The sequence below is a fragment of the Dama dama genome, chromosome 6, assembly GCF_033118175.1.
Source record: "Dama dama isolate Ldn47 chromosome 6, ASM3311817v1, whole genome shotgun sequence".
NCBI classification, from domain to species: Eukaryota; Metazoa; Chordata; class Mammalia; order Artiodactyla; family Cervidae; genus Dama; species Dama dama.
The window spans coordinates 7,739,652-7,761,912 of NC_083686.1; positions in this window are offsets into that span (position 1 = coordinate 7,739,652).

The following is a 22,261-nucleotide window of genomic DNA, read 5'->3' on the forward strand; positions in this document are numbered from 1 at the left end:
AGGCCATTCAGGTATAACCTAAATCAAATCCCTTATGGTTATACAGTGGAAGTGACAAATAGATTCAATGGATTAGATCTGATAGGCAGAGTACCTGAAGAACTATGGATGGAGGTTCGTGACACTATACAGAAGGCAGTGATCAAAATCATCCCCAAGAAAAAGAAATGCAAAAAGGCAAAATGGTTGTCTGAGGAGGCCTTACAAATAGCTGAAAAAACAAGAGAAGTGAAAGGCAAAGTTGTAAAGGAAAGAGATATCCATCTGAATGCAGAGTTTCAAAGAATATCAAGGAGAGATAAGAAAGCCTTCCTAAGAGATCAATGCAGGAAATAGAGGAAAACAATAGAATGGGAAAGACTAGAAACCTCTTCAAAAAAATTAGAGATATCAAGAGAACACTTTTCATACTGTTCTTGGGATTCTCAAGGCAAGAATACTGAAGTGGTTTGCCATTCCCTTTTACAGTGGACCATGTTTTGTCATAACTCTCCACCATGACCCATCCATCTTGGGTAGCCCTACATGGCATGTCTCATAGTTTCATTGAGTTGGACATGGCTTTGATCCATGTGATAAGTTTGATTAGTTTTCTGTGGTTGTGGCTTTCATTCCATCTGCCCTCTGATGGATAAGAGGCTTGTGGAAGCTTCCTGATTGGAGGGATTGGCTGTGAAGGATTCTGGGCCTTGCTCTGATGGGCAGAGCCATGCTCAGTAAATTTTTAATCCAATTTTCTGTTGAAGGGTAGGACTGTGTTCCCTCCCTGTAGTTTGGTCTGAGGCTAAGCTATAGTAGGGGTAACGGTGATAGTGGTAACCTTCTTCTAAAGGACTAATGCCAGCACACCCCGGGGCCCCCAGGACCGTTGTATTCAATGCCCCGACCCTGTGGCAGGCCACTATCAGCCCAAGACTCCGCCAGAGTCTCCTGGACACCCACAGGCAAGTCTGGTTCTGTCTCTTGTGGTGTCATGATCCTTTCTCTTGGGTCCCGGTGCATGCAAAATTTTGTTTGTGCCCTCCAAGAGTCTGTTTTTCCAGTCCTGTGGAAGTTCTATAATCAAATCCCACTGGCCTTCAAAGTCAAATTCCCTGGGGGTTATCAGTCTCTTTGTAGGATCTTGAGGTTGGGGAATCTGTTGTGGGCCCTAGAACTTTTGCAACAACGCAAGAACTTCTTTGATAGAATTATTCTCCTGTTTGTGGGTCATTTGCTTGGTGACTCTATGGTGGTGATAATGGTGACCTCCTCCAGGAAGATTTATGCCACGTGCAATGCCTCCTAGGACTGTCACAGCCAGAGCCTCTGTCCCTATGGTGGCCACTGCTGACCTGTGTCTCTGCAAGAGACACTCAAATACTCAATGGCAGATGTGGCTCAGTCTCTTGTGGAGTTTCTGGGTCTTGAGACACACAAGGGTTTGTTTGAGTCCTCCAAGTCTCTGGCAAGTATGGGGTTTGATACTAAATGTAATTTTGCCCTTTCTACCATCTTCTTGGGGTTTCTCCTTTGCCCTTGGACATGGGGTATCTTTTTTGGTGGGATCCAACATTCTCCTCTCAATGGTTGTTCAGCTGCAAGTTGCAACTTTGGAGTTCTTGTAGGAGAAGATGAGTGCACATCCTTCTACTCTGCCATCTTGAGATAATTCTCCAGGCCCTTGTGTGTAAGGGGGCAGGCACAAGCTGGAGTCAGGATTGCCAGGAAAAATATCAATAACCTCAGATATACAGATAACACCACTCTTATGACAGAAAGTGAAGAGGAGCTAAAGAGCCTCTTGATGAAACTGAAAGAAGAGAGAAAGCTGGCTTACAACTCAACATTCAATAAGTGAAGATTGTGGCATCTGGCTCCATCACTTCATGACAAATAAATGAAGAAACAATACAAACAGTGACAGACTTTACCTTCTCAGGCTCCAAAATCACTGCAGATGGTGACTGCAACCATGAAATTAAAAGATGCTTGCTCTTTGGGAGAAAAGCTATGACCAACCTAGACAGCATATTAAAAAGCAGAGACTACTTTGTCAACAAAGGTAAGTATAGTCAAAGCTATGGTTTTTCCAGCAGTCATGTATAAATGTGAGAGTTGGACCATAAAGAAAGCTGAACACAGAAGAATTAATGCTTTTGAACTGTGGTATTGGAGAAGACTCTTGAGAGTCTCTTGGACTGCAAGGAGATCAAACCAGTCAATCCTAAAGGAAATCAATCCTGAATATTCATTGGAAGGACTGATGCTGAAACTGAAGCCCAAATACTTTGGCCACCTGATGGGAAGAACTGACTCAGGAAAAGACCCTGATGATGGGAAAGATTGAAGGTGGGAGGAGAAGAAGAGGACAGAAGATGAGATGGTTGGATGGCATCACCTACTTGATGGACATGAGTTTGAGCAAGCTCAGGAAGTTGGTTGTGGATGAGGTGAGGGAAGCTTGGTGTGCCCCAATTCACGGCATTACAAAGAGTGGGACACAACTAAAAGACGGAACAGAACTGATGTAAGGGAAGATGCAAGAGTCTGGTCTCACTGAATTCATTCCTTTGATATGTACCTCAGCTATCTGGAACCTGTATCCTGAGTTATTATCTGCTGAGTTTCCTTAGGGCTCACCAAGGTGAATGCCTGTGGTTTGATGACTGCTAGATGCCAGTCCACCATCAGCAATGACTGTAATATCCTTGTTTACTGAGCTGGCAGGAAATATTCCAATTACCAGTGCCAAGAACACTGGCATTCTTTAAGTTTCTTTTACCTGACTTGCTAACCTCTGAGACAAAGTATTTGTACATTTCATTTTTGTCTTATTCCTTTTTTTGTCCTATATAACTCATCTTTTTTCTTTTCTGATATTAGCTGAGACAGTTTTTCCTGCTCTCCCTTGATGAGGCCAACTTCTCCTACCTCCATAGCATACCATTTTCTCTTTTATGTCACTTTGACAAGGTGAAATTATATGCTTGTTTTTCAGTTATTTCACATTTTACACCTTGATTCCATGAGGGATGCGCCATGTTGGTTACTCAACATCTATTCTGGTACCTGGCCTTTAATAAGATCTTAAAACTGTTTGTTGAAAGAAAAATGGATGAGCAATCATGCAATTAGTTACATTTAATAAATATTGCCTCACAATATTTTGGAGAAGGAAATGGCAACCCACTCCAGTATTCTTGCCTGGAGAATACCATGGACAGTGGAGCCTGGTGGTTATAGTCTGTGGGATCACAAAGAGTCAGACATGACTGAGCACATAATCTTTAATTCACATTCACATCTGATTGTTGATTTTCACACTGACTCCAGGAGCATCTCAGAGCAAAGGTAATTACCTTCACTTTCTGTATGGGGAACGTTATTTGTATATTGCATTACCATGGGAATCAGTAAAAAGATGCTTGGCTCTGGCAGCATCCTGAATCTCTGTAAAATAAGGAAGCCTGCTGGGTGAGTTTCTTTGCATTTCTTGCTAAAAATTGACATTATAAATGCTTATCAGAGCTCAGGAATGCTGCTAGACACTTTTCTATATGTTCTATCATCAAACACCTTTATGATTTTTCCAAGCAGTTATTAGAAACCACATTTTACAGATAGAGAAATTAAGAGCCGAGTACTTTCAGAGATTGACCAAGGTCACACAGCTCTCTCTAGGAGCTGTGAAATTATTCTACACTAACTGAAACTTTTGGTTGTAAGCTACCAAACACAGGCTACAACAGGCTTATGCTTATTCTGAGAGTGGTATTTATCAACTTATAGTTTATTCTACCTCCCCTGAGATTAACCCTCAGAGCTGAGTAATAATGCCTTCCTCCAAAGCCAAAGTGATAGTCTTAATTGAGATAGGTTGACAGACTCCTATTTCTAACAGAGGGACCCTCCTCTTTCCCTCTGCTTCATTCTCTGTTCCTTTAGTACAACATGGGAGAAAAGTAAATACATCCCTGGCATTGATCATGCTGTGATTTAATGTGTTTCTGATGCTACCTAGTCCACAGAAATAGACAGAAACCTCAGTTGGCATCAGCTATTAAACAAGTTCTTAAAAGTGTGACTTCAGCCATGAAGAGGACAGTGCAGAAAACACAACACTTCTTCTATCAAAGGAATATGAATGTTGTAGAGCTTTACTGTAATCATGCTCACAGAGCCACATTCTACCAAGAGTGCCGCTGGCAAAATAGTCTCATGGTCTCATGACCTGAGAAGAAGTCTCCTCAAATGAGGTATTGAATATTGAAATAACTGGTACCCTGAACACATATGTAGGGAGACAAAACTCTATCCAGTATGCTTGCTGGTCATGTAAAATCAGAAACTTGGAGTTTATTAACAAACCTCTTTAGCAACTGAATTTTGTGTGTGTGTGTGTAGGGGAAGAGGAATTATGCAGTGGAGTGAATTTAGGCTTTAACATCAAATTGAGCTTATTTTGTCTCTATGACTCATCATGGACAAAATATTGACTTTATTCAATCATTGGAAATCAAGAGACTGAGAAATGGAATATTTCCTGCCTTATCAGTAAACAAAGGGTGCCACAGTCATCAGCAATTGTAAACTTCCAATGTGAGCCAGTGAGCCCTGAGGAAACTCAGGAAAGAGAAGAATATCAGCCATCTAGCAGCCACCAGATTGCAGCCACTTTCTACAGTGATCCCTGAGGAACTCAGAATGTGAAAACACACGATACTGTGTTTTCAGACACTGATACTGTGACCCAGATAGCTGAGGTGCATGTCAAAGGAATGATTTCAGTAGGCCAAGACTCTTGCATCTTCACATACATAGAAAAGCACTAAATTCCTTAACTTTCCTCTAATTAACAGTAACCTTTTGATGTCAGACTACCTCCCTTTGTTGTACAACTTCTATATAACTAGGCTCCTGTCCTTGCCTCCTTGGAGCAGTTTTCTCAGGGTTACTCGAGATGTCATATGTTTCTCCTTTCTTACTTCACTCAGAACGACGATCTTTAGGTCCACCTATGTTGCTGCAAATGGGATTGTTTCACATTCTTTTTAAGAGCTGACTAGTAGTCCACTGTACTTGTGTACGACATCTTCTTTATACATTCATCTGACCATGGAAGTTTACTTTTATTCTGTCTTATCTATTGTAAATAAACATTGGGAACACTTCTTGATGGCAGTTCCCAGTCATGTTGCAAAAGGTGAAGGAGCATGGGATCAGGGAGCAGGACATAAATTGGGCCATTTTTACAATAGCTCCATTATATCTCCCAATTTCTAGTGCTAGTTTTTGGTTTTTTTTCTAAAGATATTCTTAGTTTGTGTGGGGCAAACACAGTCAGAGGAGGAAAAATGTCACACTGTTCTCCCCAAGGAGAAGCTTCCTCATCTAGTGTCATCTCCTTGCGTCCCTCATGTTGTGTTTAGATAAGCTGAAAGGGAAGGCTTCCCAGGTCACTCTAGCGGCAAAGAACCTGCCTGCCAGTGCAGGAGACATGAAGTGTGGCTTTGATCCCCGGGTTGGGAGGATCCCCTGGAGGAGGTCATGGCCACCCACTCTAGTATTCTTGCCTGGAGAAGCCCATGGACAGAAGAACCTGGTGGGCCACAGTTCATAAGGGTCACAAAAAGTCAAACATGACCGAAGTGACCTAGCACACATGCACACAAGCTGAAAGGGAGGTTGAATGATCTTAACAAGATAATTCTGCATCTTTTTGTAGCTTCTCCAGCTTTAGAGTTGTCTTCAACTTTGCATTGCACAAATATGCTCTAAATAACCATCACATACCTGATGTTCTTCAAGGTACTTGCGTTTCATAAGTAAATAAAATATATCAACCCTCTGCCCATAGGGAGATTATATTCTAGTGGGAGGAAGAGATCATGGATAACACTCATGTTAATAAGCAAATTATAGTTAAAATATGATATATGTTAAGGGAAAAAGGAAAGTACTGCAAAGTAAGGAGCATTGGGGTGGTAAGATAAAAAATTTCTAGATTAGGTTTCACTGAGATGGTTGCCCAAGATTGAATTGAAAAGGTTAATCATGTAGATTCCTGGTATCTGAAATACTCTTTGGAGAGAGAAGACTAAAGGCAGGAGATTGCATGTCATGTGTGGGGAACAGTGAGAAACTGGTGCAGCTGGGATGCAGTGATCAAGAGACAGAGTATAAGAAATAAGGTCAGGAATCAGAAGGAGTGAACAGGGATTATATCCTATAAGGTAAGGATCAGCAAACTATGGCACCATGGGCCAAATCTGGATTACCAGCTGCCTTTGTATAAGAAGTTTAATGCAAACACAGCCACAGTGTGCAAAGACAGAGTTGACTAGTTGTGATAGAGACCATATGGGACACAAGATCTCAATTATTTACGTTCTGGCCCTTTACAGAGAGTTTGCCAACACCTCATATCAGGGCTTCTAAAACACTGAAGAGGGTCTTCCCCAGTGGCTCAGTCGGTAAAGAATCTGCCTGTAATAAAGGAAATGAGGGCTCAGTCCCTGGGGCAGGAAGATCCCCTGGAGAAGAGCATGGAAACCCACTCCAGTAGTCTTGCCTTGAGAATCCCATGGATTGATAAGCCTGGTGGGCTGCACTTCATAGGGTCGCAAATAGTTGGCCACAACTGAAGCATGTGAGCACACACACGTGCAAGGCACTGAAGAGCTTTCTATTCTGATTAAATAGAGCCCAGCCACTGCAGAGGAATCACATGATCTGACCTGAACTTTGAAAATACCAGATCACCTGATTTCTGATAAGAAAGGACTCTAAGGAAGTTAGGCTAAAAAGAGAGCAAACAGTTAAGAACTATCATGATTAAGAACTATCATGAAGGTCTAGGCAAATGGATGGCAATTTGAATCTAGGTAACAGCAATGAGAGAATGAAATTGAGTCGATTATGCACATATAAGGAAGGTATAATGGCTTACAGATTATTTAGCTACAGAAAGAGCCCCACTCATTAGCATGTTATGAGAGCAAGAAGGATACAGGAGAAAACCTCTACCTTTTGCTGAACACTGGACAGACATTGTGACCCCTGTGAAGGGACTCCTCCAAACTCACTTGGAACAAAAGAGAAGTTTTGTGATGTGTAGCCCAGGGATCCTTCAGTCTAATATTTCAAGTGAGTTTTCCTGATTTTTTCTCCTGTCACCGCACTCTTTTATCATCTAGTACAGGGTACCCCTAGCTCTCCTTCCCAAAGACTCTTTTGTCCATGGTCATTGAGTTCAACTTTGCATCCAACTCATTCTTTCTGCCTATAGAATTTTACTATCTGGAGCAAAACATGGATTTGCAGTCAGGAGACCTGGTTGCCACTCCTGGTTCTGTGACCTCAACTAAGCTATTTAAGCTCTCTGCACCTCAATTTTCTAACCAATAGAGTGATGGCTTAATTCTATCTATCCCACTCTGCTGTTTTGTTAATAAATCCAATCCTTTCTATTTAGGGATGTCACAGCAATTAGAGGCACACGGTAGACTTGGAAATGATGTGAATTTATGGATAATTTTCCCTTCATCCCTTTTCTTTTCCAGGGGAGGTGTTCTCTGATCTATACGGTGAAGATTTTTTCTGTTCTCAACAGTCATCCCGGCATCAGGGGTGTCCTCAGTTCACCCTGGCTGGAGGCTTTTGCCTTCAAATTTGAAACTTTTGCAGACTTGCTGTGAGGAAGGATCAAGCAGTATCACAGTCCTGGCCAAGGAGACTGCAGGAAGACATCCTGACACGGATTATTCATGAGGTACCGTATAATCAGCGTCTGCAGACAGAGATACCAAGCCCCGGGAGCCGGTTCAATTAAAGAGCCCCGTGCAGTGAGACAGGAGGGCTGGAGGAGGTGATCGGGTTCTGGAAGTAGGTGATTATTGGGGTGGCTGGAAACGCTATTGAGGGGTTGGACAGAAAGTTATTTGGGGTGGGAAAGGCATGGGGGAAAGTGATAGCAGGAGTGGGAAGTTTTTAATGAGAGGGAAAATGCCTTGCTGAGCTCTCTCCATTAGAAAATGAAATCTTTCCCAAGGTGTCTAAAGGCACAGCCTAGATAGTGAAAGTAAACCCTAGTGTGAACCAAATTGACCTCCCTGATTTCTTCTTGTCTCCTTTGAGATGCTCTGGAGGTGTGAACTGGTCAGTGGAGTATGACTTCAATTTTTTTTTTTTTAACTTTAGCCTTATATTCTTTTCTTGTTTTCAAGCAGTGCATGCTCAAAGAAGATTCAGAATCATAAAAGTAAAAAGAGATTCTCTCTCTCTCTGCCAACCCATATATCACCCTTGTTAACATTTTAGTGTTTTTATTGTAGTTTATATCATATAAATAATTGCTAGGCATCAAATTTGTGAATAAAGTTTCCTGGGGTTTTTCATAATCATATTTCTGCCAAAAGTCACATGCTTCATTCTCTTCATGACAAATTTAAGCACCTGTTTAAGCTTCATTGAATGTTTGTGTCTATCTCGCTGATGATTTTTTTCTCAAAGGAAAAAAAAGCTCATTACTTTTGTCAAAGACAAAAACCCTTTACAAAAGTTGTTTCCTTGAAGAATAATTAGACAATAGCCAAAATTTGTGATGTGAGATGAGAAACATCAAACAGGTTTGATAAGCTTTGCAAAACACATGGTTCCAAATCATTCTTAAGCCACATTGCGCATTAATATGTGATGTGATCGTGGGGTTCACATGCCTACAAGTATCTAACATCATTCATATTGTTGTTCACTCACTAAGTTGTGTCCAACTCCTTGTGACCCCATGGAAGGGAGCCCACCAGGCTCCTCTGTCCCCCACTATCTCTTGGCGTTTACTCATATTAGTGTCCATTGGGTCCATGATGCTATCTAACCATCTCATCCTCTGCCCCCCCCTTCTCCTCCTGTTTTCAATCTTCCCCAGCATCAGGGTCTTTTCCAATCAGTCAGCTCTTTGCATCAGGTGACCAAAATATTGGAACTTCAATTTCAGCAACTGTCCTTCCAATGAATATTCAAGAGTTTGTAGAAACACACAGATGTATGTAGTTAGAATTGGCACCGTATGCACAGTTTTGTACCATTTTCTCCCTTTACCACTACAGCAGGACACTTTTCTTGATAAAATTATTGAAAGGCTAAAGTTTTAAAAACTGCATTATGGTCATGGTGTCATTAAGCCATCACTCATTTGCACAATCTGCCATTGCTAGGTATTTTGAATGCTTCAGATTTTGGCCACTTATCTATTAATAATGTTGGTATTTCCATTGTTGTGAGTATATGTTCATATCTTTAGTATTTCTTGGGGATAGATTCCTATTCATGAGACTGGTGGCTCAAAAGTTTTATCAATTTTTAAATTATGCATATATATACACACACATACACATAGAGAGAGAGAGAGAGAAAGAGATCTAGAGGGACTGAGAAACCTGGGTCTCCTGCACTGCAGGTGGGTTCTTTACCATCTGAGCCACTAGGTATCCCATGTATATGGAGAAAGCATATATATATCCATATACATACACATATTTAGAGAGAGAGTATAAATCAAAGTAATTCATATATACATTATATGTATATATATTAGATATCTAATCATAATATACATCAGAACTATTGAACAAACATCTTCCCTTGCCCCCTGAACCCACGTTGGACATGTTTTGGTGCTTCGTTTTCCATCAACATTAGTATCGGACAGTAAGCTTTTATAACAGCAAGGACAATTTGACATGGAAATATTTGTCCTTGTTTCTTCAGTTTTGTTTGTGTTATACTGGTGAGGCTGAATGTTATCCTCTATTCATTAGCTATTTTTTCTCCTTCTGTAATGTTCTGTTCAAGTTCTTTGGCCATTGATCTCCTTGAGGTTAAGTGCCTTTCTAATTGATTTGTATGAGCTATTTGAACATTATTGATACTTTCTTTTTGTACTTTTATGGCAAACAGTTTATGAGGGTGTTTCATTGTAATTTTGCACATGGCATCTTTGACTTTTAAAATATGCATTTATCCAAATCCTTTTCCCTCTCCTTTGTGGTTTTCCCTAGGGTTCTTAAGATTCTCTTATCCCTGGATTACTTAAATTCCTACCTTATGTAAATTTTTACTTAAGGTAAGAATTTAAGTAAAAACACTTTCATGCTGCATTTGGGCATATGGTGATGAGTTAAGGTGGTAGAGGCTGAAGAGATAGACAAGAGCCTACACATAAGGAGATATTAAACATTTATGAAAGAATTACAGATGGCCAAGACTCTTTCTCTTTACTGGGTCTTTAGTAAGAGGTTTTGCACTCTGTTTTGTTCGTTTTATAAATAAGAATCATTGCTTTAAACTAATTCCTTATCATCTCACTTCTGGATAATTGCAGTCACTTCCCAATTTTCTCTTATCTCCAGTTTTTCTTTTTGTTTGTTTTTTCTTCCAATTCCAACCCCTCTGCACATTAAAGACAAGGCACATGCTCAGTCACTCAGTTGTGTCTGACTCTTTGTGACCCCATGGGCTGCAGCCTGCTAGGTTCCTCTGTCTATAGGATTTTCCAGAGAGGAGAACACTGGAGTGGGTTGCCTTGCCTTCCTCCAGGGGAATCTTCCTGACCCAAGGATCGAACCTCCATCTCTTGCATCCCCTGCATCGGCAAGTGGATTCTTTACCACTAGTGCCACCTCAGAAGCTAAAGACAAGGTAGCCTTTCCAAAACAAAGAACACAACCATTTCACTTTCCAAGTGTGATCCTCCCCATCAGCCTTAATATGCACCTCCTTAAGCCTCTGAGCACAGCTAAGGCCACCTGTCTTTGACCCTGACACCTTGTCTCTCTCTCACTCCAGGCTCTCCTTCAACTCTCTTCCTCTCATACTTTACATTCTCAGTAAGCACACTTGGTGTCTTTCTTCCTAATGGAGTTCCTTCTGCTTAACATTGTTCTTTGCTCCCTTACACTGAAGACAGGCAGCCTCTCCCAAAGAAAGCACCTCTGTGAACCCACACTCTACCATGTCTCTTCTTTCTGTCTGTGGCATCCTGTGTGTGTTCATGCTAAGTTGCTTCAGCCGTGTCCAGCTCTTTGCAACCCCATGGACTGTAGTCTGCCAGGCTCTTCTGTCCAGGGATTCTCCAGGCAAGAATACTGGAATGGGTTGCCATTTCCTCCTCCAGGGGGTCTTCCTGACCCAGGGATCGAAACTGCATCTCCTGCATTGCAGGCAGATTCTTTACTGCTTGAGCCACCAGGGAAGCCCCTATGGCAATCTAACTTGGACTATATCATATAACGACTTCTATGCTGAAATAGCACTATATGCATGTGTCTCCCATTAGATCACAAATATCTCAACATCAGAGGCTCTCCTTTTCTTTCGTTGTGTTTCCAGGGTCTAATATATCCCCACATACTTTAGGTGTTCAGTGTTATGCAACTCATTGCCATCTACTTAATGCCTATCTGAAGTCACATCAACAACATCTTCTTCTTTGAGATGGATAGATTGCTGCATCTTCTTTGTGAAATGAGAATATGCACTCCTGCCATTTCTTCCACTCTGGGCAAAAGTGAAACTGATGGCAATAATGCACGTGGATGATTTCGTAAATGGTGAGAAATTGTGTATGTGTTCATGCATATGTATGTGCATTTGTGTGTGAAATTATTTTTACTGCTATAATTGTTTTTTATAAAAATATGACACTAAATTACAGAATCACAAAGTTTTAGAATTTAAGATGTGCATGTGACCTTGACATAATGTGGACCAATGACTCGCCAACTGTGTTCCCAGGTGGCCTTAGGTTCTTTAAAGATGCTTTATGGGCCATTTCTGAATGGCGTTGGAAAGAGGAAAGAAGGTCTGGCAGGGTTTCCAGGCCCCATCTCAGCATCTGCCAGAGGAGGATCAGTTTTAACTGTTTCATATGCTGGATTTAATATTTTTATCTGAAAAAAAAATTGGAAAAAATCGATTATTCTAATTCTTCATGCCATAAGAATAAACTAGAACCCGGACAGGTCATCAGGCTTGCCCAAGGTCACACAGCTTGCCAGTGTCACAGTCCGGCCAGTGTTCGTTTTATTACCCACACTGCCTTAGGGGGCTCCTTGCTCCCTGGTCACAGAGCATTTTTCATGCTTTTCTCTATGAAATAGGTTTTCAGCCCTAGGTCCTGCAGCCAGCATCCTGAGGTAGGATTCTGCTCCATTCCCACATATACTTTTATCTTTCAAAACACGGAGCACATTCCTAATGCTTGTCTTTCCATCATCCGCAATTTCAAAGAGTATCTCACTCAAATATTCCAGGCACACATCTTCTAGGCCACCAGGCTGTAAAATCCACTCCTTAATAAGAGTTTTACCAATAGCAATCTCTTCCAGTTTGGTGGCTTGTTAATCAGCACATTTTCATGAATTGCTCCATAACAGCTTGAGTCTAAAAGATGATCAAATTTCCCTTTACAATGCCCCGGAATTGCTGGAGATTGCTTTGCTGGATGAATGAGAAACCTACCACTATTTGGAAATCAGAGAAATGAATCAGCAAACTGGCTGAGCACCTCTGAAGTGTTATGCCTCTTGTAGGTGTAGGACCACCAGGACCTCACATCCCAGTAGAAGCAAGACACACATGTAAATACAAGCAACTCAGGGAAAACATGAAATTAAAATGGAATGTACAAAATGAGAACAAGAGCCTTTCTCTTTCCTGATGGCTCAGCAGTAAAAAATCTGCCTGCAAATGCAGGAGGCATGGGTTTGATCTCTGGGTCAGGAAGATCGTCTGGAGAAGGAAATGGAATTCCATGGACAGAGGGGCCTAGTGGGCTACAGCCCTGGTGTTGCAGAGTCCTACACTACTTATCAACTAAACAAAAACAATGAAACCACAGTGCTCACCTTCTACAAATTGTTAAAGACCAGGATGAAAAAAAAAAAAAAGTAGTTGGAAACTTTTAAGGAAATCACACAGGATAATGGGAAGGCAGTCACACTTTGTCCTTCAATTGTGAGGCAAGGTAGAAAGAAAATTAAAGTCTTTGATTTAAAGTATTAAGGAAAGTCAACAACACCCTCAGAACAAAAACAAATTAAAATATATATGCATTATATTACAGGCACCAAGCATTGGATTGCAAGTCTATAAACTTCACCCAGTGGAACTTTCGGGTAAGGAATTCTATAAACTCTTAACTTAGTGGGGCTTCTCCCTTCTCGTCTCCTCCCACCTTATTAAACACAAGATTGGAGTTTTACAAGCTTTGCAGTAAATGTGAGTCCTCATGGCACTCGTGGTATCTGCAGAAAAGCTTCACTTGTCAATATTTCACAGTTAATGGATGATGGTGGGCAGGAGAGGAAGAGAGAGAGAAAGATTTGATGCATGGTCGTCCTTGTTCCAAAGTGCCCTGGACAATCTATCTTAGAATGCTCCTCAAATTCACCAAAGAAACAACTGCCAAATGCTCTACTTCAGGGCAAAAACTCAGTTGGTTTTACGTGCTGCTGGATCGATGGCCTATTTCTCCAGACTGTAAAGTGGGTTCAGGGTTTGCTGGATACTTAAGAAAAGAAAAATAAGAAGCTCATTTGATGGCTGGTCGCATAAAAGTAAACACCTGCTACTTGGATTTTTTTTTTTTTTTTTTTTTTTTAGTGTCTGGTTAAGGGAAAATATCAGGGGCTTTTCAAATTTGCATCAGTTTGAATAAAACTATTGTTATACCGCTTGCAAAAAGTCAAAATTCTTTGGGGGAAATTAGAACAGTTTTTTTTTTTTTTTTCCTTGAAGAGATTGACATAAAAGCAAAACCTCAAAGATCTTAATCTGAAGTAATCTCGTGAGAATTGCCCAGGCCTGTATTTGTCAATTAAATTCATGTTCCAGAAGATAAAGCATTTGCTGAATTAGAGTATATAATTTGATAGATAAGGGAACCTCTCCTCTTCATAAATATTTTATCAGGAAGTAAAAACTTGTAAGCTTATACTCCTGATAAAGCTGAGAATATCAAGGAAAAGTGATCTTCTAAGTTGTGGTTTCAAGGGAAATCATTTTCATTGAGGTTGAATAATTGGATCATTTTTATTAAAGCTCAGAATATGTTTTTCAGTAAATAAAGGGCTATTATCTGCAAACAAAAAGAAAATGAAAAAATGAACAAAATAGTTGCTAATGCATTTTATGTGAAAAGATAAATTAGAAAATAGATGTAACATCTTTTTTTTCTCAAAACATTTAACATAAAAAAAAACACCCAAGTATCTCTAATTGCTATTAGCTTGATAATTACCTCTCAAGAAGATTTATGTGGTTTTGGGTACTCAGAGATAAGTATCATGGTGTGTGGGAAAGAGTTGCATAAGTGGAGTTTGCACTCCTAGTTGTTATGAATTGTTGAATGATGTGGACAGCATTAAAATTGGTACTTACTTTGATAAGGGTGTTTAGCAAGGAGTAATAAGATTTTATTCAAGATGTACATGAGTCATTTAGGCAATATGTAGTTGAATGAATTTTAACTTTCTTATCTTGAGTCATTAAGTTTGCCTATTAATCATTTACTAATTAATATCTGAGAGCTGTTGTCATAAATGAATTGATGCTTAAGACACTCTGCAAAAGTAGTAAGAGATCAAGAAGATTTTCCAAACTTTTTGGTGGACTCTTTGATATCCATCCCTAAGAAGATAAGGATTTAATGAAATCCTCTATCTCCCCATCTGAGCTAAAGTATGATGCTGTGGACCTTCTACTTGTAAGACTACAGAGGCTAAACCTTCAATCTTAGGGCCAGAAAGCCTTTTTTGGAAGTAAGATAGTAGAAATCAAAGAAATTACTTCCTTGTCCGCATCTTTCTTTTTTTTTATGTATTGGACATAAACTTGTACAAACTCCGGGAGATGGCAAGGGACAGGGAGGCCTGGTGTGCTGCAGTATGTGGGGCTGTGAAAAGTCAGACACAACTGGGCAACTGAACAACAGATCAATAAAATAACCCAGATCTGAGACGAGGCTGTGATCACTCACCCAGAGCCAGACATCCTGGGATGCGGAATCAAATCACTACTAACAAAGCTAGTGGAGGTGATGTAATTCCATCTGAACTATTTCAAATCCTAAAAGATGATGCTGTGAAAGTGCTGCCCTCAATATGCCAGCAAATCTGGAAAACTCAGCAGTGGCCACAGGACTGAAAAATGTCAGTTTTCATTTCAATCCTAAAGAAAGGAAATGCCAAAGAATGTCCAAACTACCACACAATTGCACTCATCTCACATGCTAGCAAAGTAATGTTCAAAATTCTCCAAGCCAGGCTTCAGACAGTACGTGAACCATGAACTTACAGATATTCAAGCTGGTTTTAGAAAGGGCAGAGGAACCAGAGATCAAATTGCGAATATCCGTTGGATCATTAAAAAAAAAACAAATGAGTTCCAGAAAAACATCTACTTCTGCTTTATTGACTATGCCAAAGCCTTTAACTGTGTGGATCACAACAAAATTCTGAAAGAGATGGGAATATCAGACCACCTGACTGCCTCCTGCAAAATCTGTATGCAGGTCAAGAAGCAATGGTTAGAACTGGACATGGAACAACAGACAGGTTTCAAATCGGGAAAGGAGTATGTCAAGGCTGCATATTGTCACCCTGCTTATTTAGCTTATATGCAGTGTACATTATGCGAAACGCCAGGCTGATGAAGGAAGCACAAGTTGGAATCAATATTGCCAGGAGAAATATCAATAACCTCAGATATGCAGATGACACCACACTTATGGCAGAAAGCGAAGAACTAAGGAGCTTCTTGATGAAAGTGAAAGAGCAGAGTGAAAATGTTGTCTTAAAACTCAGCATTCAGAAAACAAAGATCATGGCAATTGGTCCCATCACTTTATAGCAAATTGATGGGGAAACAATGGACACGGTGACAGAGTTTTTTGGCGGGGCTCCAAAATCACTGCAGATGGTGACTGCAGCCATGAAATTAAAAGATGCTTGCTCCTTGGAAGAAAAGCTATGACCAACCTAGACAGCATAGTAAAAAGCAGAGATATTGCTTTATCCACAAAGCTCTGTCTAGTCAAAGCTATGGTTTTTCCAGTAGTCATGTATAAATGCAAGAGTTGGACTATAAAGAAAGCTGAGTGGTGAAGAATTGATGCTTTTGAACTTTGGTGTTGGAGAAGACTCTTGAGAGTCCCTTGGACTGCAGGGAGATCACACCAGTCATATTAAAGGAGGTCAGTCCTGATTATTCACTGGAAGAGGACTGATGCTGAAGCTGAAACTCTAATATGTTGGCAACCTGATGTGAAGAACCAACTCATTGGAAAAGACTCTGATGTTGGGAAAGATTGAAGGTGGGAGGAGAACGGCACCATAGAGGATGAGATCATTGGATATCATCACTAACTCAATGGACATGAGTTTGAGAAAGCTCTGGGAGTTTGTGATGGACAGGGAAGCCTGGTGTGCTGCAGTCCATGGGGCCACAAAGAGTCAGACATAACTGAGGGACTGAACTGACTGAACTGATGGTCTTTCTTACCCTTGGAATGGTAGAGCCAAGGAATGTTCTAAGAAATAGTGATCAGCAGCCTGGGATGACTGTTCTGTTCCCTACAAGAACGCCCTTTCCATTCTGAACTGATGCATCTTCTAAAACATTGAGTTTCTATTGTAGTAAGTGCTCTGCTAAAGGCTATGGATTGATTACCTTATTCATGATCATAAGAATCCTATGAAGTAGGCTCCATCTCTATTTCTATTTTTATAAAAATGAGGCAAGTGGAACACAGCATAGTTAAGTAATTTTTCCTCTATTTTAGAGAGTTAGGATTTTAGGCAGTGTATCTTCACAGTCTTTACTTTTAACCACCACATCTTACTGACTTTCCAATTTATATTATGATACAAATTGATGTTTGGAACAGCATCTCTAAGGTCCAGAGCCAAGGGTGGCTTATTACATTTTGTCTCTATTCTCTTTACTCAAAAACTGTAATATATTGTCTTTGTAGACAGAATTCATCATTATTTGGAATATTAGATTAACCAGGACACACAGTATCTAATCTGTCTTCCATGAAATACTAAGTATCAAAAATAGCCATCACTCTTCATCTTCAGCTTTAGTTCTGGTCCTGAAGCAAAGTCACTTAGACCAGACCTTGTTTATCTGTGCATCTTCACTGTTAGTCCTCACTGTGCCCCAGACCCTCCTTCACTCCCTGATATATTTTCTTTTAATTTGCTCTACTGCACCCTGGATTTAGGAGAGCGAGACCACCTCTTTTACTCTCTTCATCTATCCTCTGCACCCAGTGCATGCCTGGCCCAATGAATTTTGCCTGAATTAAAGGATGGGGAGCCCTCCATTTTGATTTCCTGTTTGTATTGTTTATAGGAATGATAATGTTTATATTAATTATCTCAGAAGGAGATTATGAAACTTGGGTGAGAAAATGCCTAGGAAAGTGTCCAGAATTAAAACATTATAGAAAACAAGAGATTCTTTCTCTTAAGATTATCTGTAATTTATTCTCATCAACAGGTAAACTTGACTTGTCTGAGGGAGTCACACCCCCCCCCCCCCAAAAAAAGTTATTATTGGAAATATTTTCTGAAGCTGTTTCAAAAACTGGATCATTCCATCTTTCAATTCAGTAAATTCTGGTCCTGATTGTGAAAAAGGAAATAAGAGATTTCTGTTTTCAGAGGTCCTAAATGAGGACTGATCCTGAAGCTGAAACTCCAATGCTTTGGCCACCTGGTGTGAAGAACTGACTCATTGAAAAAGACTCTGATGCTGGGAAAGATTGAAGGTGGGAGGAGAAAGGGATGACAGAGGATGAGATGGTTGGATGGCATCACTGACTCAATGGACATGAGTCTGAGTAAACTCTGGGACTTGATGATGGACAGGAAAGCCTGGCAGGCTGCAGTCCATGGGGTCGCAAGGAGTTGGACACGACTGAGCAACTGAACTGAGCTGAGATAAGACAGAGTTTGTAGAAACAGAGAAAAAATAAACTTTTTAATGCTGTAATTCTGAAGGAAGATGCTTCAGCTATAACACAGAGTAGGGAGAATGGAACATTTAATATGCATATGACTCCATAATAGATAACTTTACATAAAACTTCACTGAATCGCCATGATGGTTATGTGAGGGAAAATGTCCCAATACTACATAAAGAAAATGGAGGCTTAGAGGAGTTGACAATTAACTCAAGGCTCTACATCTAAAGTAGAAGAGTTAGGGATGAATCCATATCTATGAAACTCAAAAGGTTTGCTGCTGCTGCTGCTAAGTCGCTTCAGTCGTGTCCGACTCTGTGCAACCCCATAGATGGCAGCCCACCAGGCTCCCCTGTCCCTGGGATTCTCAAGGCAAGAACACTGAAGGTTTAGCACACACAAAAACCAAGGATCATCAAAGCAAAAATAAATAAGACTACATCAAAATAAAAAGTTCTGCACAGTAAGTAAAACCATCAACAAATCATGAAAAAGCAGCCTACAGAATGGGAGAAAATATTTGTGAGTCATATATCTAGTAGGAGGCTAATGTCCAAATTACATAAGGAACTCATGCAACTCAACAGTGAAAAGAAAAAAGGAAGAAAGAAACAAACCTCAATCAGTCCAATTGGTGAATTAAGTGGACTTTTTTTCCCAAAAGAGTACAACATACAACTGGCCAACAGTTACTTTAAAAAGTGCTTAACAATACTAGTCATAAGGAAAATACCAATCAAGACAATGAGATTTGACCTCACACCTGTTAGAACGGCTATCATCAAAAATACAAGAGATAACAAGTGTTGATGAGGAGGTGGAGAAAAGGAAATGCTTATGAAATGCTTATGCTGTTAGTGGGAATGAAAATCGTGCAACCACCATGGAAAATAGTATGGAGATTCCTCAAAAATCAAAAATAGACCTGCTATATGATCCAGCAATTCCATTACTGAGTATAAATCTGAAAGAGATAATATCACCCTCTTAAAGAGATATCTGAGCCCTCACATTCACTGTATTATTACTTATGAAAGAAGACATGGAAATAATCTAACTGTCCATCCATGGATGAATAGATAAAGGAAATGTGGTATAGAGGTTCCAGTTCCTTGTAGGAAGACCCTGAACTCACCTCTTGCCATAGACACATGGAATCCACACTTACTTACAGACCAAATTCTTTCGAAGCCCTGTGGGCTGGCTGAATAACAGATTCTGTATAACAAACACTACATTTGTACCAGGACCCCATAGAGACAGATAAGAGAGGCAAAGACACAGTGTTAACAACCTTGAGGTGACACCTGAAGTAGAATATCACCAAGTGGCCTGTGCAAGATGTACAAACACTGGGGCATAGTGAGAAAATAGTGACTCAAAAGTAACCTAGATGATACATGAAGAAATTCCATTTACTAACCTAACAGCATCTGCCAAACACATACGAACTGCTGAAATCCTCTCCAGGAAAGAGGTGCCAGTGAGTGCTATTTTTTGTCTTCCCCTTCCATGTTGACAGTACAATGAAATGGAGACAAGTAATTTACCTGATAGAGTTCAACATCAGTTCAATTCAGTTCAGTCCCTCAATCGTGTCCGACTCTTTGAAACTCCATGGACTGCAGCAAGCCAGGCCTCCCTGTCCACCACCAACTCCCAGAGTTTACCCAAACTCATGTCCATTGGGTCAGTGATGCCATCCAACCATCTCATCCTCTGTCTTTCCTTTCTCCTCCTGTCTTCAATCTTCCCCAGCATCAGAGTCTTTTCAAATGAGTCAGTTCTTCACATCAGGTAGCCGAAGTATTGGAGTTTCAGCTTCAACATCAGTCCTTCCAATGAACACCCAGGACTGATCTCCTTTAGGATGGACTGGTTGGATCTCCTTGTAGTCCAAGGGACTCTCAAGAGTCTTCTCCAACACCACAGCTCAGAAGCATCAATTCTTCACCACTCAGCTTTCTTCACAGTCCAACTCTTACATCCATATATGACTACTGGAAAAACCATAGCATTGACTAGATGGACCTTTGTTAGCAAAGCAATGTCTCTGCTTTTTAAGATGCTGTCTAGATTGGTCATAACTTTCCTTCCAAGGACTAAGTATCTTTTAATTTCATGGTTGCAGTAACAATGATCATAAAAAAGCTTACTGATCGCAAGAGAAGAATGAAATAACACAACAAGAACAAGAGCAAAGAGTTAGAAAACATAAAAAAGAAACAATCAGATCTGAGGAATATAATAACAGAAGTGAAAAATGCACTACTGGGAATCAACAACATATTAGATGATACAGAAGAACAGATCAGCAATCTGGAAAATAAAGTAGTGGAAAGCAACCACAATAAAGATAAAGAGAGTTTAAGAGAATTCTGGGAGAATATCAAGGGTGCTAACATTCACATATAAGGGTCCCAGAAGAATAAGAAAGAGAGAAAGGGACAAAACACTTATCTGAAGAAATAATGAATGAAAATATTCCCAATATGGGAAAGGAAACAGATGTCCAGATCCAGAAAACATAGAAGCATGAAACAAGATGAGCCAAAAGGCGTCCACACTAAGGCATTTCACAAAGAGAATTTTAAAAACACTAAGATTTTAAAAGTACAAGCCACCTACAAGGGAACCCTTATATTGCTGCTTGATGAATGCTCAGCAGAACTTTTGCAGGCCAAAAGGAATTGTCATGATATATTTTAAATGCTGAAAGAAAAAAATAGAATCAAGAATACTCTATCCAACAAGCTTATGATTTGTAATCAAAGGAGAGGTAAAGAATTTCATAGACACACAAAAACTAAAGGAGTTCATTATCACTAAACTAGCCTTGAAAGAAATGTTAAAAGGTCTTCTTAAAGCAGAAAAGACCATAGCTATTAATAGACAAAAAGAAAATGGATGAAAGAGAAAATATCACCGGTAAAAGAAAACATGTAGTAAAAGCAGTAGAGAGGCTATTTAAAAAGCTAGTATGATGATTAAGAGGTAAAAGTAGCAAAAACAATAATAAATAAAGGGATAGACAAAGTTAAAAGGTGTGAAATATGATATCAAAATCATAAAATATTTTGGATGGAGTAAAATTGTGGTGCTTTTAGAATGCTTTCAAACTGAAGTGACTATGAGCTTAAAATACACAGCTATATAATACAAACTGCCATATACATGCACACACACATGGGGTTTCCCAGTTGGCACTAGTGGTAAAGTATCCCCCTGCCAATGCAGGAGATGCGGGTTCAATCTCTGGGTCAGGGAGATCTCTTTGAGGAGGAAATGACAACCCACTCCAGTATTCTTGCCTGGGATAATTACATGGACAGAGGAGCCTGATAGGCTATAGTCCATTTGGCCATTAACAGGTATGACTGAGTGAATGGGTACATATATATGCACATACATCCCTATGGTAACTACAAACCAAAACCTTATAGTACATGCACAAAAAATGAAAAGAAAAGAATCCAAACATAACACTGAAGAAAATTATCAAATCACAAAGGAAGAGCTTAAGAGAAGACGAAAGGAACAGAGGAAAAACTACAGAAAAAAAAAAATGAAGCAGTAAATGCAAAGCAGTAAGTACATGTCTAACAATGATCACTTTAAATGCAAATGGACTAAATGCCCTAATCAAAAGACATAGAGTGGCTGAATGGGTGAAAAATTAAGACCCATCTATATGCTGCCTACAAGGTACTCATTTCAGATCTAAAAACAGAAAATGAAAGGATAGAAAAATTCATCCTATGAAAATGGAAATGAAAAGAAAGTTTGAGTAGTGATACTCAGCTCAGACAAAATAGACTTTCTAACAAAGATGGTAAAAAAAAAAAAAATGGGGTTTTACTCAGTAATGAAGGGGTCAATCCGAAGAGAGGATATAGCGTTTGGAAATATTTATGCACCAAACATAGGAACACCTAAATATGTCAAGCAAATATTAGCAGATATTAAGGGAGACGTTAACTATAACACACTAAACACAGAGGACTTTAATACCCCACTTACATCAAGGTATAGATCATCCCAACAGAAAAAATAAGGGAACAATAGCTTTAAGTGACATATTCAAACAGGTAAACTTAATAAATATAAACAGAACAGTCTACGCCAAAAGCACAGAACATACATTTTTTTTCTCCAAATGCACATGGAACATTCTCTAGGGTAGATCACATGTTAAGCCACAAAAGAAGAAATAAATTTATGAGGAAAATGTCATCTATTTATCTCTG